This window comes from Grampus griseus, assembly GCF_964374135.1.
Source record: "Grampus griseus genome assembly, chromosome: 15".
NCBI lineage: Eukaryota > Metazoa > Chordata > Mammalia > Artiodactyla > Delphinidae > Grampus > Grampus griseus.
The window spans coordinates 68257701-68285635 of NC_139009.1; positions in this window are offsets into that span (position 1 = coordinate 68257701).

Genomic DNA, 27935 nt, shown 5'->3' on the forward strand with positions numbered 1-27935 from the left:
GTCCCTTAAGTTTCTGTCTTTCCCCTTTATCAATTTGCTACTTCTTCTAATGTCCCTTTCCTTTATTTTTTCCTACCAAATTAACTCTTTTCTTTGTTTCTGAAATCTTAGACAGTTGATAAGATCAGAAAGCAAGGTCTGATAGTTGGAGGAAAGGCTTAGATTTACCCTGGCACTCCCTGGGACTTCACCTTAACTGCAGATCTGCCTCCCATTCTTAGTTCAGCTGCTTCTGTCCTTCCTCATTTTGAGGAATGACACATTGGCTCTGGGCCTCATCTTCTGTGTGGACTTCAGAGACTGTTTTGCTTTTGTTTCTCTTCCTAAGAACTTCATCTTCAGTTTAACACCATCTCTCCTAGGCTTTATCAATCTCATTTCTATTTTGCAGGAGGAGGGTTTCATCATGTGCATACCATAAACAATTTTTTGATCCAACACTGTAAGATCCTCCCTTGGATGCTAATCATATACATACAGACACAATAATTGATTTGGTTTTATTTTGTTTTTGTTTTTACTATGTTTTTTGGCTCTTGCTTCATTTGACTAGCTGGATTCAGGCACAGACCCCAGTTTGCATAAATTCATTTTCAGGGTGTTTGTACAGCTACCCAGATAGGCTCTGGGGAGGAAAGGCAGAAGTCCTACCATGGTAAATACATAGAAAAACAATCATGTGCATTTACAGGGCCCATGCAAAGTGGAACAACCTGTTAATTCTAACAACAGACTGTAGACCTTTAAAACATAAGCTCCATGAAAACAGTAATTTCATTGATTTTTTGTTCACTGCTGTCTCTTGCAAATGTAGCATTGCCCATCATGTTGTAGCAGTTTAATGATCCTTTGTTGAACACATGGATAAATAACTAGCAACAGTAGAATTAGAGACAATCTGCAAAGAAATCCGTGTACAAACTATATAAGGTTTCTTTCCCTAAAGGGATGCATTAGATAGCAACATATGTTATTATTTGTTTACAATGAGTCTGTGAGATCTGCACCTTCCCAGGGTTGGTTCTGGGCCTAGACTTTCCCAGGAAGGGCTACTCTGGAGATCATTCAAGGATGAGCTTTAGCTTTGGGGTGGTGCATTTGGTGTCAGATTCATAGCTGGAAATGAAATTTGAAGGACTTATATTTTCTGTTCCTCTGACTTATGTCCTTGAAACTGTTGTGGAAATGACCAGTGATTGTAACAAACTGCTAAGTGACTTATTGGTGTGGGGTAGACGCAACTGGGCTGGTTGGTCCCGACACCAAATGTCTTTTCTAAGGTGCTGGGCTTGATGCTGTGTCCCTTCTCTCTGCAGTTTAAGGCGGCAGGGACCTCACCCCAGAACTCAGAGACTCACTCATGGCAAACTTCAAAGTTTTCCAGTGCTCAGGGAAGCCACTAATCCTCATCTGTTTCTTGATGCCTGGTGCCCAGTCCCTAATGCAGGCTACTTCCTACAACTCATTATTATGTTGAACATTTTGATTATTGTTTTATGGAGATAATACAATTTCCTCCAAACTTTGATTTCTCTGAAAGAATATTCTGATATTGTGGGAAGAGCCCAGGACTGAGAAATATTAGTCCATAATCTGAATATCAGCTTTGTACTTCTTAGATATCTCTCATTTTCCTTATTTGTTTGAGGATGTGGACATAATGATTTCTAACATTTCTCTGGCCTTTATATCCTGGAGCCTAGGAAATCCAGACCAGAACATTCTGATCTTTTTTTATTGCTAGAAAAAATGGACCATTTATCCTATTGGAGTTGTTTAATTTGCCTTCTTTCATGAGTTCCTTTCATTCTCTATAATTCACAACTGAGTCTCTGTGTGAGACATTGTCTGTATATGTTTTTTTTCCACCACCTACCAAACTGTCATACAAATCCTCAGGAATTAGCTTCAGTGCCTTCCTTCCCTCTATTAATACTTTTAGTATCAGCAATGGTATCTAGAGGTCTTTTTGCTCAAGGATTGTGGTGAAAAACTGAAAAAAGGGTGAGGCAGAGGAAAGATACAATAAACATCAAAGTTACAGTTTCTGACAGTAATTGTGTTATGAAGAGGTTTACATATCAACCCTCTGTTTGTTTGATTTCATAAAGCTAGGGAGCCATACAAGGTGTCATTCCAAAGTAATCATTCTCTACCTTCAGTAGAGAGAGGAGAAATCACAATTGGTCTCAAATTCCAAGAGAGAAGGGGGTGTTTATGATTTCATTGACACCATACTTGCTAATTTCCAATTACTCAAGCTCCAGCTGAGATAGAAGCAGAGGATGTGCAATATTTAGACATCTGGAAGAAGAGAGGGAAGATTCCATGGTTGAATGTTTTGAACTACATCATCCTGGAGACCGTTTATCCTTGAACATTTCTGCAGAAACATGTGTCAGTTGTAGCATAAGTGTGGCACATCTGCATTCTTCTATTGAGATTCTGGGCATGCTTATGGTGGGGCTATTCCAGTTTCTAACAATGCTCAGTACCTTACATTGGGCCCAGAATCTCATGGAATCACTCATTAAACTGGGAGGATTTCTGAACCAAGAGTCATAAGTCCCCAGTATGATCACCTACTTACTTAAGCTAGAATTTCACACAACTCACTTCAGACCCCTGTTTTCTTCCTTAGGTTGATCTGTCCTTTAGGATTATTATCCCCACATTTTAACTTTTAATTTTGAAATAATTTTAGACTTACAGAACAGTTGTAAGCCTCAAGAAGTTTGCAAGTATCAAATTAGTTAAGCATGAGAAAATATGTTGAATAGTTTAGAAAGTACCATATGTAAGTTGTTGCTGAGTTGGGTCTTGTCCAGCTATGACTGAGTGAATACCTTCATCAAGGTACTTATTTTGGAGTATTATAATAATTCATTTATATGTTTTCTCCTTTACTAGAAAGTCAGGACTTTGTCTTATTTGTTTCTTTATCCTGATTGCCTTCTAACACATTTGCCTTCCTGTCAAATAGTGGATCTTAGAAAAAATGAATAGGAGGAAAGTTCATTGTATTATAGCTTGACTTCAGGGAACACTTTAGAAATACAACCCAAGACTAACCGATAACATTTGTTACTATCAATAGCACCATTGAATGTTATCTTTTTGTGGCACAGCAACTCTGTAGATGTGATTAGAAGTAATACTCTTGAGATTGACAGATTACCCTGGATTATGGGCCTGAAATGTAATCACAAGTGCCCTTATAAAAGGAAGACAGAGGAAGGCTTGAACACAGAGGAAGGCAATAGAAAGAAGCAGTGACAATTTGAAGATGTTATGGGGCCAGGCTTGAAGATGAAGGAAGGGGTCTTGAGCCAAGGAATGGAAGAAGTGCAGCTCTAGAAGCTGGAAAAAGTAAGAAAAGGAATTCTCCCCCACAGTCCCTGGAGGGAAAACAGCCCTGTCTGCACTTTGACTTTAACCCAGTGAAACTGACTTTTGACTTCTGGCCTTAAGGACTATAAGAGAATAAATCTGTGTTGTTTTAAGCCACTAAATGTGTGGTGATTTGTTACAACAACAATAGGAGACTAATCCAGGGTAGCCTCCAGGTGTGGGTCAAAAGCCTGTATTTATTACTAATCAGTTTGACCTTGGAATATTACTTAATCTCTCTGAGCCTTGCTTTCCTCACTTATAAATTTTAATTATGAATTTACTCATGGGGTTTTTAAGATTTTTAAGTCATCACAAGGTAATACCATGCCCAGTGCTGTCCATTAGTAATATAATGCAAACCACATATGTGATCCATATATGTAGTTTTACATTTTCTAGTAGCCATATTGAGAAAGTAAAAAGAAACAGGTGAAATTATTGTTGATAATGTATTTTACATAACATAATATACTCAAAATGTCATTTTGGATATACCCAACATACTAATAAGTTATCAATATAAAGATTATTAATCAGGCATTTTACATTCTTTTTCTCATAAGTCTTAGAAATCTGGTGCCTTTTACACTTACAGCACATTTTAATTTGGACAAACTACATTTCACATACTCAATAGTCATACGTGGCTAGATCTAGAAGGTGCTTTGTAGTGATTCTGACCCATGGTCAGTGCTTAATAAGTAAATACTGTCTTCTACAAATGTGGGGTTACTCCGTTGACTTCACAGGTTTGTTGTGAACACGGAATGAGATAATGTATGGAAAGGACTTGACAAAATGACTCCTAGTACACTCAGTGAACTGCAGTTATCATCATAATAGAAAGTGTGAGTTCCTACCCCAATGCCTGAAACATAGAGGGCTCAAAACTCTAACCCCACCTTGATTTGTCATACCTAGAGCCCAATGCCTGCTGCCAGCAGTGATGTTAACTTCTCTCATCAATTACTGGACATTTCCCCACTTACATGTGGAATCTAAAAAATGAAGCAAGATAGTGAATATAACAAAAACGACTCACAGACATAGAGAACAAACAAATGGTTACCATTGGGGAGAGGGAAAGGGGAGGGGAACATAAGGGTAGGGGGCTAAGAGTTATAAACTATTATGTATAAAGAAATAACTTACAAGGACATCTTATATAATACAAGGAATATAGCCAATATTTTATAATAACTATAAATGCAATATAACCTTTAAAATTGTGAATCACTATATTGTACACCTGAAATTTATATAATATTGTACATCAACTATACCTCAATAAAAATAAAATAAAATAAATTTCTGGATATCTCCCATATCATCTGCATCTCCTGGCTGTCCTTTCTAGTCTCCAACCTCTAAACTTCACTAGCCTGGACCATGGCAGTCTCATCTCATTCCAGGTGTGAATTAGGCCTGGGCTTCTGTTTATCCCCCATGAACACTGGCAGTGATAGGTAATGATGGATTGATTCAAAAAACTGGGTTTCAATAACTGTTTTGTAGGAATACAGCAAGAATGTGTTTATATGAGGAAGGAGGCACTTAACCCCAAGGGTTTTCTTTTTCTTTCCCTTTTAAATTTTTTTCCAATGACTTAAGCACCTTGTTATCTATAGTTTCCAAACCAGTTCGACAGAGAGTCACCTTGACATGCCTAAGTCTGGAACTTCTGTAGACAACACAGGGGCCAATTAGGCCTCTGCTCCAATATGGCTCTGTTAATTTTATAGACTTTGGAGTCAGACAGATCTAATGTGAAGTCCCATTTCTTCTACTAACTAGCTATGAGTCATTGGAAAGATTACTTAATCTTTCCAAGATTCAGTTTCTATATTTGTAAAATGACAATAATAATATAGTTAGGAAATTGAATAGAAATAATGAATGCAAAGTACCTGCACACATTCAGTTTATGCCTAATAAATGTCAGCTATCACTGAGAGTTTATTTTTTTAATCAACATACCTGATTTTTGATTCCTATATTCTTAAGGTCTACTTTAAGAATATAGGAATTTCTACCACCTCTACCATTTCCCTAACGTACTAAGAATCCAACAGCATTGGGAATTTTTGTCCCTGGGGTTGGTCTTAGTTCTTGACTATAGATTTGTTGTAAGTTTTCATTGGAACAGGGAAGTTTTCATCTGACCTCAGAATGTATCAAATCAACTAGACATTAATCAAATTTTCTAATTTCATGATTCAATATTGTAACTCAAATCTAGAAAGATGACCAATTTCCCGGGTATTCCTTCGGAGCTGCCAAAATGGAATGGGAGCTCCTGACTGAGCCTCTTCCTTCAGCCTTCTCTAACACTTAACTTCTTTCCCAAGCCCTTCCTCTGGACACACAGATGTTTTGACCTTGCACAGCAACTGACTAAAACCTACTTGAGGTAGTGAGTTGGAGCATTAGTTTGTAGAAGACCTTGGAGTTATAGAGTCTATATATCCTTGTTGCACAGGACTTTATCCTGGTTTTATTATACCATACAGAGCATTAGGTCTTCCTCTTCCATAGTTTCTGACTGCTTTTCCACTTAGATCTTTAGTTCCTCTCTGTAGGACTAGGAATTCACATTTACCTTCTGCCTATTGGTCTGTGTCCCTGATATCCCACTAATGTTTGCCATCCCTTCTCTTTTAGATTGGTGCTTCAACCCCATCCCTGGTGTTCTGGCTGGAAATCTGCATGTGTGTATGTAGGTATCACTGTGAACCACCACTGCCTGGAAGCTACGTATTTCATATCGGCAACATTTTGCCACTGCTGTGCTCCACTTTACCAGGCTACTTATTAAATTTCTCCCGAGCAGGCTACATCCTACTGACAGCACTGGTATCAGCTTTTGTTGTTAGAAAAGCTGGCTGGTACTGCCAAAGACTGCCCATCACCGTCTCTTTTACCTGCTATGTGGGCACTGTGTAATGAAGATAAAGTATGTCTATGTGCTGAGCCCATCTAATTCACTTAAGTAGGGAATGATGTGCTAATTATAACCTATTGAGGCCTTCGTCTTGTGCAGGCAGATTTTAAGAGGTCTAAGGAAATCCTCAAAAGGCAAATGCCTTCCTAGGATCTGTCTCCACGTTGAGCTCCAGCACATTCTCCGTCATGAGGACCTAGACTTCTTATTGCTCTGGGTCTCTTATATCCCTGATACCCTGATACATATATGTGGGAAACCACCTGGTCTGCTGTAGACTCACAAACATCCTGCCCCTGGCCTGTTATTACTGGGATTTACTCGCAGAGGACTTTGTCATCAGAGGTGCCAGGATCAGAAATAATACGGATATTTTAAGCTTCATTTATGCAGGGACTTGGACTCAGTTAGGGAGCCTGAGTTTTAGCCAAAACTGCCTGTGCCCTTGAAAAAGGCATGCATCTTCTCTGGATCTATGTTGAGCTGGCCTTGTCTGAAAGCCCTTTTGAAGGGGTCGCTGGGACATTTGCTTGATATCTGGTTTATGAATTCCATTCTACCTCCAGGACTGAAAGTTCACATTTTGACAATCTGTAGTCAGGACTCACCTTACAGCCATGTTTTATTTGGCATGCACAGTGTTTGGTTTTGCATTGCATTCAGATGTCTAATGTGTGCTTTCCAACACCATGAGAAATTCTGTGACACCAGCTGAGTGTCCTCCAATTTAACTCAATTCTGACACTGTGTACCCAGAAATAATCCAGTTTGTGATCAATCGACTATAAATCTGAGGTTCCCATAACCTTCTCCTCAGGTTCAATTTATTTTCAAGAGCTGCTCACAGAACTCAAGAAAACATTTACATACTAGATTACAGGTTATTATAAAAGGCTATAACTCAGGAAGAGCCAGATGGAAGAGATGCAGAGGGCAAAGTATATGAAAAGAAGGACAGGGCTTCCACGCTCTCTCTAAGCTGGCACTCTCCTAGACCTCCACAAGTTCATCAGCTCAGAAGCCCTCTGAACCCTGTCCCTTTGGGTCTCGTTACCTGGGCAAGACTAGTAATCACTGGCCTCTTGTGACTGAAAATCTCCAGACCTTCTCCTTTCCTCAAGGTGAGGAGGTGGAGCTGGAAGTTTCAACCTTCCAATCACAGGGACTTTCCAAAATTCACTTCATTAACATAAATTCAGGTGTGGTTGAAAGGGGCTTATTATGAATTAAAAAAGACTTCTTACACCTTCATTGTTCTTATCACTTAGGAAATCTCAAGTGTTTTAGGATCTCTGTGCCAGAAAAAAATCAAATATATATTTCTTATTATAAATCCAATATTACAGGATGCCTTAGCCAAGCTTGCCTCACTGCATCCCCACAGTCCCTACCATTCCGTTTTGTCATCCATCTAGTCCACTTCATACGTACTTGACCCTGGAGGCATTTGAATTTTTGGCTTCAGGTCCAACCTGTATAGACATTGCCCCTCTGGGTTTATGAAAATGAAAACAATCATCTCAGACTCATTTTCCAAATGAAAATGGGTTTATTAGGGGAAGAAATGATATACTCTGAGATCAAAGAACTATGTCTGTGTAGCAATGGTTAAAATCAAGCAATTCCTATAACCTCTGTTCACTGCCATCTGTTTTATTACAATAAACCAACAGCTCAGCTCAACTCTGCTCTTCTGCAAAGCCACCCAGGTCCCAGATGCCAATTTCTGGGATGTGGTCAGTATGAAAAGTGCTGAGATTTACATAATTGCATTGTACCTGCAGCTTTCAGGCAGGCTGCAGCTAGCTCCTATTCATACTCAGTTATGGGTATTTGATTCAAAGAGCCTGCTGTTTCTATGCAGGGCCTCCCTGCCTGTCTGGGAGCAAGTGGGTAGAGCATGGATCAGGGAGAGTATGATGGGGTAGGGGTAGGATGCTCAGAGGGCAGGGGCTATTATGGTAGATCACCTCCAGGATGGCCCCTCAGATGTCCACCTCCTGTTATTGACAACTATTTGTGATCCCCATCCCCTTAAGTAAGGGCTGAATTTAGTAACCCACTAGTATACAGCAAAAGTGATAGAATGTCACTTTGGTGACCAAGTTTGGGACCTCTCTTGCTCTCTCTTAAATTCCTTGCTCTGGGGGAAGCCAGCTGCCATATTGAGATCAACCTTATGTTGAAGCCCACTGGCAAAGATCTGATGAAAATCTGAGGCTTGCAACAGTCCTGCCCACAGCCACAGGAGTCAGCTTGAAAGTGGATCCTCTCCCACTTAGGCCTCGAGTTGATTGCAGCTCTGCCACACTGTAGAAAAGAGAAAGTGAGGCAGGCAGAGCACGTCAGCTTTAAGACAATACATATTATAATGCTTTTCCTTAATGCCATTGTCATAGGAGCATATTCTTACTTGGTTATTCTGCAGGCATAGATTCTAAGACTGTGACTTGGGGCAATTTATTTAACTCATCTCTCCCAATTCCTCGATCTGTAAATTAAGGTTTATAAGGTCCTTCCTGTGTCTGATGTATTCTCTAATTCAGCATATCTAGAGATAGAAGTCTAAGAGATGGTGTGCTCCTGGGTTTGGCCTGGTCAAAGGTGGAGAGTCAATCTGTGTGCAGTGTGGGAATATTTACTGAAGTTAATGAGAAATGAGCACTGAATACATTGAGGAACACACAGGATATTTATGTATTTATGCTAATACTACTACTTAGCATGGGCAAACAAGAAAGAGATGTCCAGGGAAAGGCTGATGTTTATTTTCTCTCACTGGTGCATGTTAATGATCTAAATAAGATTTGCAAATTTACCTGTATTTACCTTCCAAGGTTAATATTATAATTTGATGAGCTTTCAAACAGCTTGAATTGTATTACTGTACTGGCAAGCTGCCAGGAACCCCAAATCAGCTCGCCACTGTCTAGTAATTTCATACATGATAGTGGACATTGGTTATCCAAGGGGCATTCTGATCAAGGGAAAGAGAGATAGAAGAGAAGGAGCCATTTTTTCAAACTCTCTTAGGGCAAAATTGATTTCTGCTTTTATTGCTAACTTTTGTAAACAGAGATAACATCTCTAATCATTTTGCTACTTGTTTTTCTTGGAAGAGAAGAAGACCATGTCTGTTTGTCACAGAGTTTAGGACTAGGGTTGACAAAGAGTTTGTTATCTGTCGTCAATTTTTGATTGGCTGTCCTGTGTAAGGAAGAGCACATTTTTAGTTTGTAGCTTCTTTGGGAGACGAGGACCAAGATTTGGAAGTTTCAGAGAAGAGCTCTTGGCTTAACTTAAAGAGGAAGTTTCTATATTAGAATTGATTGATTGAGAGTTGATATTCCTTGGAACAGGCTACTTCAGACTTCAGTAAATCATATCAAGCAGCAGCTGGATGACTAGTTGCTGTGAATGCCAAAGAGAAGCATCTCAAGGTTCATTTGTTGACCTCAAAGGTACCTTCCAAACCAGAGACTGGGTGACCCTATCACTCCCTGTAAGGCAGAAAGTGAACTGCACTTGGACTAGTTCTATTACATGTGTGTCAGTGCCTAGAGCAATGAGGAATGTCTGCAACAGAAATAACTGGAATGAGGAGGCCAGTGAGCAAATCCATGTAGAGTTCTAAGGACAAAGTTATTTATCCAGATTAAGTAAGATCTCTTACCTTATTGAAGTAAATGGTGCCCATAAATAGGGAGAACATTCTTTGAAGCTTCACAATTACTAGAAAGGCTTACCAGCCTAGAAGGGAAACATGCAGGGTCGGGGTGAGGAAGATGCATTAGACCAGTGACTCCAAAACAGTGGTGCATGGTTTGGCTGATGCAGAATCACCCTGGCATATCCTACCTCCCTACCAGGACCTATGAGAAGGACATTGGAATTTATATGATAAATTTTCCAAGTGATTTCATGTATACCCAGTTTTAGGAACCTCTGTATTAGATGGCCTCAAATTTTCCTAAAACTCTTAAAACACAAGATAATTTTAAGTAGAAAAACAATTTGTTTTTTATACTAGTTGAATTTCACCCTAGTATCCTAGTTTAAAATGCAATTTCCTGTAATCAATGCATTACATTCAACTAAGCTTCATCATTCATAATAAAGATGACTTTCATTCAGGGCTTTGCTAGTTGTTCACAGATACTTGCCATACCTCAGAACTGACTACATAGATTCCAAGTCAGAGCTCCCAACTCTAAATTTACTAAGTGGAAGGTCAATTACAGAAGACACATTATTGGTACATCTGAAATGATGAAAATAAACCATTGGCTTTCCCCTTGTCTCTCAAAGAGTGAAAATGAAACAAATGAGGGAAATACAGCCTGGCAGAGTTATGATTGAGGTATATATATTGGGCCATAGCACAAGGAGAGGGTGAGATCACAACTGAGTTAGTGGTCAGTGTGGTCAGAAATATGAGAGCTAGGTACTGAAAGAGCAAGAGTATAGCAAAACAAGATAGGTGGGGAGACTAAACATGGAAAAGGGAAGTTCTAGGAAAAGTTTGGAACAGCTTGGCACAATCTGGAATCTCTAAAGGAGTCTAACTCTTATAACATCTTATACATGAAAGTATTTAAATTCCCTGCTGCTTAAAATCAGACATATATAAATATCATGGGATTTGACAGTTGATAATGTCCACACAATTGGATGAGGATTGTTACTTCATTCCACACTCTACCAAGCGTTTGGGACTTAACACTGCTCAAAGTCAAGAGCAAATTAATTTTCCAGATGAGTCTGTTGTATTAGCTGAGAGGGAAGGCTCTGGAGACAAACTGCTGAGCCCAAAATTTTGTTGCTTTAAATTCTCTCTACTTGACTACCATAAATTGTAAAATGGAGATAATACCTACAGTTATCTTACATAGTTATTATGAGGATTAAATAAGTAAATACATGGCAAGTGCCTAGACAAGCAATTGCCACATCAGCACTTTGTACTATTACAAAGTTGGTGTTGTGAAGGGAGGACAAATCAGGGGAGTGATGGAAGCGAGGTGCTGTGACACTCTATGCCTGGTAGTTCCGGGCACTGGGAGAAGAAGATGCATCTCATCGATTATACAAGGTTCTTTCTAATCACTTTACCCTTCCACTCCAACTAATAAATATGGGCATTTCTCTGCCTTCAATGTCAAGTCATTGACAAGTTTTATGTAAATGTATAACTCAGTCCCTCCTCCAAGTCAAGGGCTGTCCTTTATGTTTGTATCCCCAGTGCCTGACTCACAGCAGACAGTCATGAATGACTATGAAATGAATTAATGAGCGAATGAATGAATGACAGCACAATGAAACTCTATGATTAAATTGTATTACTATACCAGCATCAGAGAAGAAAAATTATGAATCCCTATTTAATTCCCTACGAGTGCTATATTTTGATGTACGTATTAGGAAGTATTTGACCTGAAAGTAATATTGAAACAAGTCGTTATAGATTTCATCCAGTATTTGCTCAGGAAAACGTCTCTGTCAGAGTTCCCCTGGGGAGTAGCTAAGCTGATACCCTATATGGTATTCTAGCAGGAGGATGGTACCCAGAGTCAGCAACCTGTGTTCTAGAAATGCTTCTGCCACTGTCCAGCTCTTCAGTTCTGCACAAGAAGTCAGCCTCTCTAAGCTCCAGTTTCCTCATTTTTAAAATAGGGATGATAATAATACTTAATTTTTTTAAAGTTTGAGGATAAAATGAGGTATAATGATTAGCACATAGTGCTTGACACAGAGTGTGTGCTCAGAAAATATTAATCGATATACAGTAGTATTATTTTTATAGCCATCAATTTTTAAAACTATATTATTCATATGAAAATCACACAAACTACAAAAAATAAAAAAGCAGCATTTATGAAACAGGACAATTTAAACACTGTCTGGATAGCTGATGACGTAAGAAATTTCTGTTCATTTTTTTAGATGTGGTGATGATACTATATTTAAATCTTTATGAGAAAGCCCCTATTTTCTAGAAATACAAACTGACATATTTACTGATGGAATAATTGGGATCTACTTCAAAATAATCTGGACTGGTGTTGAAAGAGGCCAAAGATAACATAAGACTGCCCATAAAAGTGGCAATTGACTGTTTTAGCAACTTAGACATGGGTATTCACTTTACTATCCTCTTTACTTTTGTATATGTTTGAAATTTTCCATAATAGAAGTTAAAAAAATAGTGTTACACAGGCACATATGAAAACATAATAACATGCTAAAGTTTCTGTTTCCTAATCAAACCTATTCTCCTAGCCTTCACTTCGTTCTGCTGATTCCTCACCAGGCACTTTACTCAACACCAGAGGATACAGAGCTCCAACAGAAAACGATTCAAGGACAGCTCAGGTTTCGTTACTTTGCTTGTTGGTTTGTTTTGAGAAAGTAGAGGTACACAACTGTTTGAAATTCCCATCATGTTTATCATAAGTGCCTTGATAGTGATACAAGTGACAAGCAGAGCAGGGGAGAGGTAGTCAGAGAAATCTTGATGGGGAAGGTGAAATTTAAATAGAGTACTGAAAAATAAGTAGGATTTCAAAAGAAGCTGTAGGGGGAAGAAGAGGAAGTATGAACCACACTGCTCCAATAATACATTAAAGAGAGCCTGTATCAAAAGGTAAAAAGATATTTAAGAAGATTAAAAGGACAAGTGACTAAAAAGAAGAAGAATACGAAGTGGTTCAAATTATTCTGAACCCCATCAAAGGGAGGATCTTGTATGATGCCTGTGTTCGTGTCCTAGGGCTGCTGTAACACAGTACACTCTGGGTGGCTTAAAACAACAGAAATTTATTTTCTCACAGGTCTGGAGTCTAGAAGTCCAAAATCGAGGTGTCAGCAGAGACATGCTCCCACTGAAACCTGTAGTGAAATCCTTCTTTGCCTCTTCATAACTTCTGGTAGTTTCTTAGCAATCTGGCATTTCTTGGCTTACAGCTACAGACACCAATCTCTGCCTTCATCATCACGTGGCTTTCTCTGTGAGTCCCTGTCTTCACATGGCTGTCTTCTTATAAGGACATCAGCCATATTGGACTAGGGGTCCACCCTACTTCAGTATAACCTCATTATAATTTAACTAATTGCATCTGCAAAGCCTCTATTTCCAAGCAAGACCACATTTTGAGGTACTGGTGTTAGGACTTCAATATCTCTTTTTTGGGGGAGAGGGAATAATTCATTCCATAACAATGTCAAAGCAGAAATTTTTACAAGAGTAAGAGTGTATTATATTGATAGAACTGGTCTCTTGAAGCGGTTGTGATATTTGGGTTCTAATCTTGGTATGTCCGTTTCTTATCCATGTGACTTTGGGCAATTCCCCTCAAGCTCTCTGAACCTTTGGAACAAGACTACCTGTATCATACAACTGACAGTGTTCTTGAAGGGTGAGATAAAATGATGATGTAAAAGCACTTGGAGATCTCAGAGCCCTGGACCTGAACTCAGTAAAGTGCTATTATTACTGATCCTTCTATCCATATGTCATTCACTAGCCCTGTACAGACAGACTAGAAATCCCAATGATTGGGAGCATTTTCTATGTGTGAAATCTTTGTCTGTAGAACAACCTTGATAAAATATAAAACTGCTGTTTCAAAGAGAGAGAAGAGATTACTTGATGGAAGGTGTCAAGCAGTGGCAGTCCGGAAGGTTTGAAGAAAGAAGTAGAACTAAGTACAATGCTGTTGAGAAAAGGCCAGTATTTCTCCTCCAAGACCTCCAGTTTCAATAATGGAGGAACTTGGGCACCTCTGCCCACAAGGGGGAAAGCCCAGAAGGCTCTCTTCATGCCCAGCCCAATTCCTCCACACAAAATGACTAATTAATGTGAGTGGTTAGAATTTCAGATGGTCACTGATTTTCAGTTTTCCGAGACAAGGGCAAGATAACTTGGTCCTATATTTTGATCTTTTGTTCCCTTTATCATGCCATGTAGAGGTGTGAAAAGGCAGGCTTACAACCCTAAGAGCTTTCCAGGCAACTCAGGGCTCTCCAGACAACCAGCTATCTAAATAGATGTCTTAAATTTGAGAGATGGGGAAGAATGGTCAGATCTCTACTTCTAGAAAGTCAGTTCCACCAAGGAGCCCTGTATTATGTCAGTTATTAGTAATTGCCCGGCCAATATATTAAACTAATGCAATGATACCCCCTTTGGCCATATGCTCTTTGTGCTTGTTCTCTCTATTGTTTAGATTTCTGTGGAGAGGAAGGGTGAATATCAGCCAGCTTCACTTCCCCAACTCCTCCTAATATACCCCTACCTCCTCAACACCCAAATAAAAAGAATTGAGCTGAGCTCTAGAAGGAAAGCTCAAAATTACCATACTCAAATCAACTAGGGTCAGATCCCAGCTCTGGAAGGAATCAATAGAAAGAACAAGTTCTGAGGTAGCCAGGAAAAGGATCTGAGATGAGTCAGCTCTGGTGTAGCAGGTTTACTTTAAAGAAACAACAATCCCACCAGGTAGTAATTTCCAAGGCACACACAACTGGAGATGCTTTTATTGCAAAAATGCCCAGGAGTCTGAAGGAGATGGGTAATGGGACAAGAATGAGCTGAGGGCTAGGGTATGAGATGGAGGATGCAGAGTGTGGGGTAGGGCCATGAGGAGGCTATGCAGGTTTCTATCTGCAGCATCATCATCTCCCACCCCACTGACTGTCAGAGAGACACAGTGAGGACAGCTGCATTCAGGGCTGTGGTGAGGGACTGGGAAGAAACATGGGGAATGCATGAAAGCACCAGAATACTCTGTGAATAGACTGGGCACTTTCAACAAGCAATGGTCTGGGCCCCAGTTGACACAAGTAGACAAGAGATAGAGCTATGATTAAAAACCTTTATTTGTTCAGGTTTGAGGCAATAAATTAGGATAAGATATATTTTGCAAAGTGTGAAAGTAAAGAAAAAAGGAGGAGATGACACCTAGCAATTTCTCTATTTGTCAATATTCCTTGCAGATTTTCCCACTTAGTCATTTCTAACCCTAAAGTTCCTCCAAAATAAACCATAGAACAAGATGAGCCATTCACCAGAGCCTCTCCTCCCCTTGAAGCTAGCCTGGTGGCCATGGGTGTTGCATGAAAACTCTTCTGAGTGCAACTGTCGCTAAATCTGGCAGCCAAGGAAACATCACCCGCCTTCTTTCATTCCTCTCAGCTCAAGGAAATGTTCTCCCATGGTCTCTCTCCCACTCAGAAGCCCCCTCCTTGCTTCCTCCCTCTACAATATGAAGCAAATCTGTCACTTGTCTGGGCAGGGCCACAACACATGAGCCATTTGGTAAAAGAGTGGGCACTGTCTTCAAGCAAAGCAAATTATTCTGTCTCTGCTGTATATCAGTCTAAAATTACTTCAGAAGTGTCTGAGGGAACCTGGGTTTTCTTTCTGCCTTGGTTACTCATTTTTTCTTTTCTAGTCACTTGGACCAATTGAGCTGAGAAAAGTTGCTAAATAGAAATAAGGGCTAGAACTATGATGAGATTTTTTTAAAGTGATCTAAGATGATCCCACAGTCACAGGATTATGAAGGACTTTTGCAACTGTTTTTTGGTTGTTGTTGTTTTTGTTTTTCACTGAACATTGTACTCTGCCTCTGTATAAGCCCAGAAAGTTTGTCTCCAGGGTCTCACATTCCAGAGTCTAATCTAAAGAAAGTTCTGGTGCCCTGAGTGACTAGAGTCAAAGATGATGGGTTCAGTTCCATCATGGATTACATTGGTAAGTAATACTAGCCAGAAACTGACCCTAAACCCAATTAACAGGCTGAACTCCAACCTCAATCCATACTGTGGTCACAACTTAGAGCTTTAGTGCCTACTCAAGATGGAACCTTAAGCCAAGTCTCAGAGAGAGGGAGGCCATTCAAATGATGATGGTGGTACTTTACACGTGTCTAATTTACTCTGCCCCACATTTTCCTGTGGAGAGGAGGGGTGAATATCAGCCAGCTTCACTTCCCCAACTCCTCCTAATATATACCTACCTTCTCAACACCCAAATAAAAAGAATTGAGCTAAGCTCTAGAAGGAAAGCTCAAAGTCACAGTACTCAAATCAACTAGGGTCAGATCCCAGCTCTAAATAGCTTCTTATTTTTCATCCACCTGGGAAATAAGCTCTAAACAACACAACAATGAGGAAAAAGGTTACAGAATGACATTCATTGCACAGTAAGATGTGAGGTAAAAGGGAGACCCTGGTATATACATCACACATTAGGAGGCAAGCTTAGTAATAGCTAGAGTGGTACCCATGGAGCTTGTATCACTTATTAAGATGCAAAGTTATTGTATTAGTCTGATCAGCTGCCATAGCAGGATACCACAGACCAAATGGACTAAAAAACAGATATTTATTTCCCTACATTTTTGGAAGCTGGAAGTCCAAGACCACGGTGCTGGCAGGCCTCTGGTGAATCCTCTTTCCTGGGCTTGAAGATGATGCCTTCTCATTGTGTCTTCACGTGGCCTTTTCTCTCTGCATGTACTTGAAGAGAGATTTCTGGTGTCTCTCATTTTCTTATAAGGACACCAATCCTACTGAATTAGGACCCCACTCTTTTGACATTTTTTAACCTTAATTGCCTCATTTAAGACCCTATTGACAAATAGAGTCATATTAGGGGGATTAAGCCGTTAGTTTATGAATTTTGGGAGATACAACTCAGTCATAAAATTTTGCCCTCTGGCCCTGCAAAATTCATGTCCTTCTTGCATGCAAACTACATTCACTCCTTCTCAATAGCTCCAAAAGTCTTAACTCATTCCAGCATCAATTCCAAATCCAAAGTCATCTAAATCATGTACAAGTGAGAGTCAAGTTATGATTTATCACTAGGCAAAACTATTCTCCAGGTGTGAAGCTTTGAAGCCAAACAAATTATGTGCTTCCCCAATACAATGGTAGGACAGGCATAGAATAGATATTCCCATTCCAAAAAGACGAAAGAGGTGATGTTGCTAAAACCTAGCAATGCAAATTCCTTTCCATCTTAAGGCTTGATAATAATCTCATTTGGCTCAATGTTCTATCCTCTGGGCTCACTGAGGTGGCAGCATTACCCTCATGGCCTTAGGTAGAAGCCCAGCCTCCTTGATTATTTGCATAGTACTGGTTTCTGGTGAGGTCTCCCTCCTTGGCTTGCTGATGGTGCCTTCTCTCTGTCTTCACATGGCCTTTTCTCTGTGTGCACTCAAGGTGAGAGAGAGCTCTGGTGTCTCTCCCTCTTCTTATAAAGACATCAGTTCTATTGGAATTGAGCTCCACCCTTATGACCACATTTAATGTTGATTACCTCCTTAAAGGCCCTATCTCCAAATACAGTCACATTGAAGGCCCAGGCTTCAATCTATATATTTTGTGGGGAACACAATTCAGTCCACAGCAGTTAACAAAGGATAAAAGCAGAGATAGAAGAAGCTCTGTTTAACTGACTAATTTTTCATGTACTACCTCTTGCAAAAGACAATTGTTTAAAATTAGTCAGCTATGCATGCACGTCCTTACATAAAAGAGGAGGAGATCACAGGTAAATTATATGCCTGCCTTTGGCTAATGCTTTCCAGGCTCAGGAGCATGACTAGACTGGATACGAATAATTGTCATGCTAGTTTAGGATTAGCCAAAGGGATTTAAAATCTCTCAGGTGATCAAAGAGAAAAAGTACTTGCATTCAGCATCACTGGGCCTGAGAGGGAGGTATCCTTGTTTGAAGGTGAAATATCTGAGAAAAACTAACATGAAGTCTGTACAAAGCTCCCTCCATGGGGAAGGATAATCTGAGCATGCAGAGGAAATGTATAGCCATGCAAAGGGTTTTAGAATACAATTGTTTTGTCTTCTCAGTGAAATTCTGGAAAACATCGATGAGAATATGAAAGAGATCAATGAATAGTTTGAAAATTTAATTTTAAATTAAATGGTATCAATAATGTGGATCTTAAACCTCAAAGATAAAAATGTATAAGGATGAGAGAACTTTAAATTATACAAAAGTCCTCTCCTTAAATATGCAGAAATCAAGTTATTAGATTACTCTCAAATATGAAAAATACAGAAAAATGTCTAAGCCTAAGAGTTTTACAAAACTTAGAGACAACCTTCAATTCAGTGGTTCTCAAAGTGTGGGCCCCAGACCATCAATATCAGCATCACCTGAGATCTAGCTAAAAATGCACCTTCTCAGGTCCTACTGCAGATGGACTGAATCAGAAACCCTGAGAGTGGGACCCAGCAATCTGTCACTTAACAGTCCCTCCAGCTGATTCAGATACATCCTGAGATTTGAGAACCACTTCTCTAGTAGAATGTGAAGCCCCCCCAAAATCAGCAGATAAATTCAACTTAAAATAACATAAGCCATAGAAAAAAAAATGTCATTATTCATTCACTCAACAAATATTTATGTGTTAACCCTCATGTCCATACCACTGTTCTAAGTGCTGGGAATACAATAGTAGACATTCCAGTCATAAAGCAGTCTATAAGCTATATGGAAAAATTTAAACAATGAAAGTGTGAGGCTATATAAAAAACAGAATACATGAAAAAGATGACAAGATAAATAAACAAATTATTACAATAAATATGTAATCTACATTTTGCAAAATTGGAACACTATGATTATCAGACTGGATAAAAACAAAATTCAACAGTTACTATTTAAGAAGACCACACCTAATATCAGGAAGGCTCAAAATAATAATAATTGTTATGATTAGGATTATGATTAAAGATTTTCCAGGCAAATGCTAAGACAAATAAGTGGATGGAGCAATACTTAATGCAGAGAAAATATAACTCAGGACCAAAATAACATATCTGGAATAGAGGAGGGAAACATAGGTACAACTTGGAATAGGCAGCATTGTACAGAGTTGGCTTTAAGGACTTATGGGGTGTGATGTGAGAGAGTGAGGGCCAGTTGTGTCTAAAGGTCTAAGGGCAGAGTAAAAAAACCTAAATTCTCCCTGTCTTTCATACCATTGGTGGTACAGATGATTATTTAAATGGTACAAGCAAAGTATTTTTAAAATATGTACTTCCTTTAATGGGAATATAAATAACTCAATAAGCCTGTGGTTTTATGGGTATTATTGTTTAGAATAAGGCTAAATGAAAAAAAAAGTTAATGTAAAGAAATTATTGAGAAAATAATGATATATTCTTATAACTCCTCCTGAATACAAAGGATAATCAGATATTAAAGTGGTGCATTAAAAAAGAAAAAGTGAAATTTAGATGATAGTGTGATAATTGAGGTGAAATCAACATATTGAATGGAATTCATCCATTATTCAGCACTCAGTTCCTTAAAGCCATAAAACAAACTCTGCCATTATTATCTCTTCAGGGGTTAGAATAGTGACTTTTTTCAGAAGCTATTAGGACTGAAGGAACCCTGGATGTCATCCTATTCTACTGCAACCTATTTTTGTTTTGAAATTACTACTCTGTTGTGTTCTATCATCATTTGCAAAGTAATACAGTTGTAAAGAGAAAGTAATTTTAAAGAACCTGCTTTAAGCTATTTTATGAATTCAAGTTCAATACTGTTAAGATATGAAAAGGAATTCTAAATAGCTTTACATCATATACTGCCTCACCTTGTAAAATATCCTCTTTTGCGTACAATGCAGCAGCTCTGTCTCTGGTCCTCTGGCCCATCTGCTCTGCTCCTACACAGTTCTCACACCACATTTTTCATTAGCTTTTTAAAGAATCTACAATAATAGGATAGGGAAGACTTGGCTTCCCATCCATATTAAAATGCTCCAGGCATAACATTATTGAACTTTGGGGAATTGTGATAAGGAAGAATCATAATCCTAATTTTAATCATGACTACATAAATCTCTGCCCCAAATTGCCAGTTGGAAGCATATTGACCAGTCACCACAAATATTAACAACAGATAGCACACAACATATGGAGGAATGCCAGAATATTTCACAAATCTGAGTCAGGCGGCTCCAGTGATTAGTGAAGCATAACATATTTTCACCCCTAGAGCTGAGCTGGAATGAGACCCTCAGGGAGGGAACTAGAAAGCAGGTCCATATGGTGCAAAGACAGGCTGTGAGTACTGTTGAAGGGATGGAAATGCTCTGCCTATTGCTGTCCAGAAATCATTGAGTCAAAGAATGCTGCACCTCTAGAGGACCTTAGATTCATCTTGAAAATGAGAACACTGTGATAAATGCCTTGTTAAGGTTAAGACAAGCCTAATCCCAGGAATTGTTTCTCTATCTTCTACTAAATGCTGATACTCTTATGGAGAAGAGTGGCATGAACACAAAAGTCAAAGGCGGGGGGGGGGGAATTCCATGGAAGCCCAGCAGTTAGGACTCTGTGCTTCCACTTCAGGGGGCACAGGTTCGATCCCTGGTTGAGAAAATAATAAAAAGAAAAAAGTCAAAGGGACTTGAAGCAGACAGATCTTATTCCAAAGCTAAGGGTTTGGTTGAACATATATCATTACAGAATTTTAAATGTTCGAATTGTGACCACATAGAGCTAATGAGGGAAAATGATTTCAGAAGTCATGATGAATTCAATTTTTGTTTTTTGTAAGATTCCTAGAATTGTAAGTCAGGAAGAAATTTAAGATAGCCAGTCTGAATTTTAGCAGTCTCCTAACAACAACAAAAACCAGGATTAAAAGTAGAAGAGGTGGAAGTGCAGTTAATGAGATAAATTTTTGTTTTATTTTGCTTTGGGTATTTGTTCTCAAACTGAAGTTCATGTGCCCATGCACAGTGAGGCCACACAAATCAAAACGTCAGACTTTGGAGCAGAGAAATGTTTATCAAAAGAGTCCAGCAAGGAGAATGGGCAGCTCATGTTCAAAAGACCCAAACTCCCCAATGGTTTTCAGTGAAGAATTTTTAAAGTCAGCATATGAGGTGAGTGCTGCAGGGTGTGTGACTTTCTTCTGATTGGTTGGTGGTGAGGTAACAGGATAATATCCCAGGAATCTCAATCATCAACCTTCTGGTTCTGACCAATCTGTGGTCTCAGCATGTAGTTACCATCCTCCACCTGAGTGGATGCCTTAGTTCCTATAGAACAATTCAAATATATGCATCAGATTGTTATTTATATCTCATGAGGAAGAACTGGAACCCTGCTTTATAGGGTCTTATATATATTGTTTCTTGACTGCTCCTCCTTTGTTTATGCATTCTCTCCATTCCCTAATTAGTAACTGTTTGAACTTGTCCTTTGAAACTCAGGGAAGGTCTAGGAGGCTGAAGCCTTTTTCCTACAAACAAGAAATGGGGAACACAGAAAGGCTTTTTTACCTAGGAGGACCTTATGGGGCCCTGCTCGATTTCAATCCCTCCTTTCTTTGATGTTTCTCAATCTTGAGGAGAACAGGTATGGGATAAGAAAGGGAATGAAGTTTTGGATAGAGAGGTTAATCATAAACTCGGCAAAGAAATTTGGTTTGAGGGGGCCTAGGTTTCATGTTTTTTAATCATTTGAAAGTCACTTAGGGCTACCAAACATGAAAGTTCAACTACACCTGTAGTAGTTGTTCTTGGTGCCCTGCCTGTACCATCTCGCCCTCACCACTTTGGTGCATGTCAGCCTGACTTCCAACTGCCAGAGTCCCCACTGATTTGCTTCTCTGGCTTCTAGGGCCTGCTTTGACCACCTCCATAACAGGGCTGAAGTGTTTGGAAAGTAACACCTCTTAGTCATTAGCAAGGACTTCCTGGATTTGGAGACTAAACACTCGAACTCCTTCCTCAGTGGAGATAATTCTGAGATGTATTCCTACCTTGGTCCCATTGGGCTCAAGCTTCAATATGTCTGATAACAAATCCTTCTTGATTTCCTTTGTTTCCCCACCTCACTTCCTCACTCTCCTACTAGTGTCAACTACAAATTTGCACTTGCCACTGGCAGTTGCCATCTACCTCTAGAAAGATTAAATCAGGTGCCACTGCAGCTGCTGACTTTTAATGCCCCCTGAAAGGAGTTCAGGGTTGAGAGCAGAAATGAAGCTCTCTGTGCTCTTGGAAAAACTGGCAGAACAAGTCTTCAGATAGCTAGATGTTTTCAGGATCTGATTTTATGAGCCCAATTATTGCATCTCCTCATATCTAGAAAAGCACTACCTTCCTTCATGGTGACGTCTGCTCCTCATTACTAGTAGTAACCCTCACAAGACCTTTTGCAAAAAATATGTGCTTGATTTCATGTACTCCCCCTTCACCAAAATCAAATATATACTGACCTTCTCCCCTACCTCTTTGGAGCAGTTTCTCAGAACTATCTGAAATGCTATCTCCCAGGCTATAGTCCTCGTTTTGCCCCAAATAAAACTTAACTCACAACTCTCACATTGTGCACCTTTTTTAAGTCAACACTAGTATTTCCTGAAATCTTAAGTAAAATACCTGACTCAAATGTTTCCCTCAGAATTCACTTCTGGAAGTATCCAAACTAAGAAAATTGGTCCCAAATGTGGTTCCAGGAAGAGATTCTCAAAATGGAATATTGAAAATGAATCACTTTTTAGGACAATTGGCAGCAATGATCACATTTCTGGTAGTGGGGTAATAATAACCATTGGCATGGTATCACATCAAATTACTAAAAATCTTATCAGTGATTAATTGGTTGGTATAGAATACCTTGATTTACCTAGTATCTCCATTTGGGAGGTATGAAGACAAGCTCCTTGATTGATATTGTGTCATTAGTGCCCCAAAGGAAGAAACTACAGGTGCAGATCAGACAACTCAGGGCACTGCATGAAAGCAATAGAGTTTCATGACAACATTTAAAGAGATCTTCATCTCCTGTAAACCAAGGACAGACTATGCTAAAAAATCAACCCTAATATCTGATTTTGAGAGTAGCTGGTTTACAAAGAAGATGAAATCATAGTCTCATCAAAGTCTTCTATGCTAAAGTAAAGGCCCTGATGGAAAGGGGTCAGAACTGAGATCTGGAATGAGGATATCTGAATAAATGTGCTTAAGAACTTTGGACTCCCAGATTCTTTGGCAATAGAAGTATTCCATTCCCCCTTGATGGAGCATAGCAGCCTTCCTTGCTTGGAGACCATGAAAATACCTCATTGAATTAGATGTCTTAAAAAATAATGCTTGCCTTCCTAAAGATAAACTTTCTTATATTTATAGGCCAATAAGTAGGGTCAAATTTTAGCTTGGCCTGATTGGGAAATACTCTATCGCTCATTAAAGAAATGCAGCAGAACTTAGAGAAAATACCTGGAGATGAATGTTGAAGATGCTAGACTGATGATGAGGCCAGGATATAAAGCTTAATAAAAGATTTTAATGATGTGGGGACGTCCTCCTATATCCTGGAAGGCTACTGAAGACAATCCTAACATGTTTTGGAGATGGCTCCTTGGAGCTTGGGGAAAAATGATGGCCTACAGTAAATGAGATGGAGATGCTAAAACTTCCTTTACAAAGTATAGAGAAAGGGGTCAAAAGGCTCAGAAAGATGAAAAAGCTAGACTGCATTTATTATGTAAGATCAGAGAACAAGCTGACTGTGTTCCCCAGGCAGTCTGGAGGAGATTCCCTTCTCAAAAGCACTAAGGAATACATTAGTGAAAGAGGGTACCTGCAGTATTGAGAAGTTCATTGGTGGCAGTTCTCTGTAAGCCCAGGTGGATGGTAGGAAATTCTGCTATAAACTGGCTTACCTACTTTAAATGCATATGATAGAGTTCCAGATTGAGATAAGCCAAGCAGCTATATACCATCCAGGCAAAGGGTGTATAATTGCCATCACAGAGAGCAAGGTCAAAATGGCAGACTGGAGTCTCTAATCCACAGGGATATGTGGTAATAGTGCCCAGGCCTTGGTGTTCCTCTCAATGAGATAGACAGGCAGCCAGAAAGAATCTTGGTTGACCCATTTAACCAAAACAAGATCAATAGCTGGTGAGTAGAAGGTGAATGTTGGCTGTCTTACTGGACAAATCACAATTCCTCACCTAGTTTCCAGAAATCAGTCAGTTCTTACTCAGAGCCTATCAATTGAAGGGCTCTCTGAGTCTCCTTAAGAAACAACCCTATAATGGCACAGAAGTAAGACAATAGCAATTCATCTAATACTTTCCCAAAATGACTCCCAACCATTCAGCCAGGTAACAGTTTACTGGAAAAAAGGGAATATTCAGATCTTTCAAGAGCTGTTGGGCATAGGATCTAAGCTGACATTTATATCAGAGGATGTATATGATACAAGGTAATAAATACAGTTCAATTAAAAGGCTGGGCCAATGGGACACAATTTCATTAATATCAAATGGCCCAAGCATCATCATGTCCCTCTCCCCTCAATGAGAATAAATTGAAATTAGGCAATAATGGGGCAGGGAGGAGCATGTCTGAAACATGTAGAATTTATTGGGATACCTTTTGATGTTTCCTTGTTTAATGATAACTGTAAATGGGCAATTGCAAAAATCACAGACTAACAGAGGACTTGGAGCTTTCAGGGTTATCTCAACGAATTTGGGTTATCCAGGACAAGCAATAGACACTCACTGAAGTACTGTTTGAGAATAAGGACTGTAAGGGAATTCTAGAATGGGCTGTAGAAGAGCAAATAAAATAAATGTCAATTATGACCTTGGAACCAACTACAAGGACAGCAATAGGAATTTAGCTTGTCTCCTTAATAATATATATATGTTTAATACATCATGTGTGTATATATAGACATCAATCATATAATAATAACCAGAAACTACCTTGAAGAGTAAGAGACAAGACAAAGTTATTGAGGAGCATGAATAAACAATGTGAGAAGTCTATGCCTCAGCAGTCTCTTCAGTCTATCACCTTCCCTTATCCCTAATCTTGACCTAATTTGCCATGTTTGCCTCATTTTTTTCCTATTGAAACGAGACTATTTTCATATTATGGAAATAAGTTCCAAGTTAACAACACCCATAAAAGAGAGAGAAAGAGAGCAATTGAACCCCTCTTTGCTGGTGCCCCTATAGATATACAGCTAAACATCCCAAGGCCCTCATGGGACAACTCCTTTAACCAATGATTCTTGCCAGGCAATTGGAATACCTTTACCCAGGTCAGAAATGGATGTCCAACATAGCCAGAAAAGGTTGAACTCCATTGTGTTAGGGCTTTTCCTTCACTTCCTTTTGTGAAGAATTGGAACATTTTAAGCCACCTCAGAGGGACTGTATCTTGACTATGGCTCCAGCCATGTAGTGTGTTAGAAATTCCTGTTGGACTGCTCAGGACAAATAGACAATGCTTCTGAGATTCCTTCAGTCCTCATGTGGTACAAAGGACCCATAGCTTCCTGGGTACTCCCAGGGGGAGACCAGTTGAGAACCTTAGCACCTGAGAAGTATTCAGTGATCCCACAGCAAGGTCTATAAAATTTTGACAGTCTAAGTTAGGGACTAAATGGAGGTTATGGCTGAGAGGTGGCATTTACAGTGCCAGGGAGAAGTGGACCCCAAAGTTGGCAAAGAAAGACTGCTGAGCCTAACCAAACTGAAGGAAACACCACCACATTCACCAGCTATAGAGGCCTTAGCCTTAGGCATTAGCAATTCTCCCAGTGACCAGCCGAGAAGAGATTGCCCAGAGGCCTGCAGAATCTTACCTCCTAGTAAAATTCTACTATGTCATTTCCTGCCTATATTCTACCATTTCATCTTCCTGTGTCTCATTTGTTCTTTTCTCTCAACCCAAAGGTTTTCCAATGGTGCTTCCTCAGCCTACCTGTAGCAGTGTCACCTAGGATAACTGGTAAAATGCAGACCCTCAGGCCCCCTCCACACACCTATAGAGTCAGAATTTCTGAAGGTATAGCCTAGGAATCTGTACTTTTGAAAATAAGATGTTAATCATCTGTGAGTGATGAAAATAATATTCTCATTAAGTTATTCTTCAAGTATAATACTAGAAGAATAACATAAGTTATTCTTCTAGTATAATTACTCTTTCAGTTATTTTGGCTATTAGACTTTTTCTTATTACAGCAGCATGGTAATGGAGCCATGAGAGGGGTGATCTCCATATGGGTTATAGGAGCATATCTAGATCCTGAAGCTGCTGGTCCTAGGAGGTGGTTTACTCCTTCTGGGCACACAGGGTTATGATAGTGGTTAATGCGATTAGCTTTTTGGTATGTGTGTGTGGAGAGATGCACAGCTGGAGATGCTTTTGATCTCTGGCAGCCTGACTAGAGGATCACAACAGTGGGTGGAGGCAGCTCTCAGATCTCCCGCTCTGGGCACCAAGCCTGGCTTTTTGAAGTGCTCCCCTTTCCACCTCTCCTGCTAACAGACAGGGAAGAAGGAGGCCATGTCCCCAGGGCAGGTCAGGCAGGCCTTGAAGTTTCCCCAGTCTCAGGAAGTGAACAGAGATGACACTGGGCAAAGTTGTAAAGTAATTCAGGCTGTGTTTCAGTGTCTGTCTATCACTCCTTGGCTCCATCTTCATCTCAGGCAAATAGTAGGTATGTTTTTCTGCTCGCCCCAATTACAGAAGTCTCTTCCAGGGAGCCCTCATCAGCTCAGATCATACTCCATGCCATAGCTTTCCTCCTCCATCCAAACTGGCTTGAACCCATTCTGTCAGGGCATTGGTGTTAAATGAATTCATCCTAAGCTCTAATAGCTTACAATAATAATACCTAACACTATCAAGGGCGATTACGTACTAGGTCCTATTTTAAGGACTTTATTACCTGTCTGATGCTCATAATAACCCTATTACAGGATTGGCAATCTTACTTGTTTAAATCACTTAATGGAGGCAACTTTCCACTCTGCTAAGGATAGTCTCACTCAGTGGCCAAGAGAATTATAATGACAATTCTCTGAAAATGCCAGCCTTGCTTTCTGCAAGATCTCAGATCTCTTCCTGGAACTTCCTGAAGGTGTCCTTGTTTGAGTGCCCACTCAGTTATAAAAAGTGTAGAGTAAAAAACTCCATTATGTTAGCTCCCTATTGAAAACTTCAATAAATCAAAAATCATAACAAAAAACAAAAGCACAAAAAAACAGTTGATAATTCAAAATTATTTCTATATAGTATATAACACAATTTCCCTAGCTAAGGTTGGCCTCTTTTACCCCAAGATTTTTCAGAACAAGAAGAAACATACTACCAATAATAGTTACTGGTTGTTGTGCCAAACACATTACTGGGGCTGGGGTATACAATGGATGACCAAAACAGACACAACATCTGTAATGGGGAAGAGATTTTGTATTCTATTACAAGGTAATCACTAAAGGGATGTCACATATAAGCTTAAATTATACATAATGGCCCATCTCTGGGAATCCTGTCTCCCAGGTAAAGAGCATTAAGCTAAAATACCTTTGTTTAGCCCACAGGGAACATCCTGACCAGACACCTGTGAACGACTGAAGAGAGGAAGAAATTAACATCCCCTCCGGAGGCTGATGGGAACCAGGAAATGTTCGGCTTTATTCCCTCCACTTTTAGTATAAAAGGAACCTGAATTCTAACTCAGTCAAGATGGTTCTTTGGGGTACAGGCCCATCATCTTCTTGGTTTAC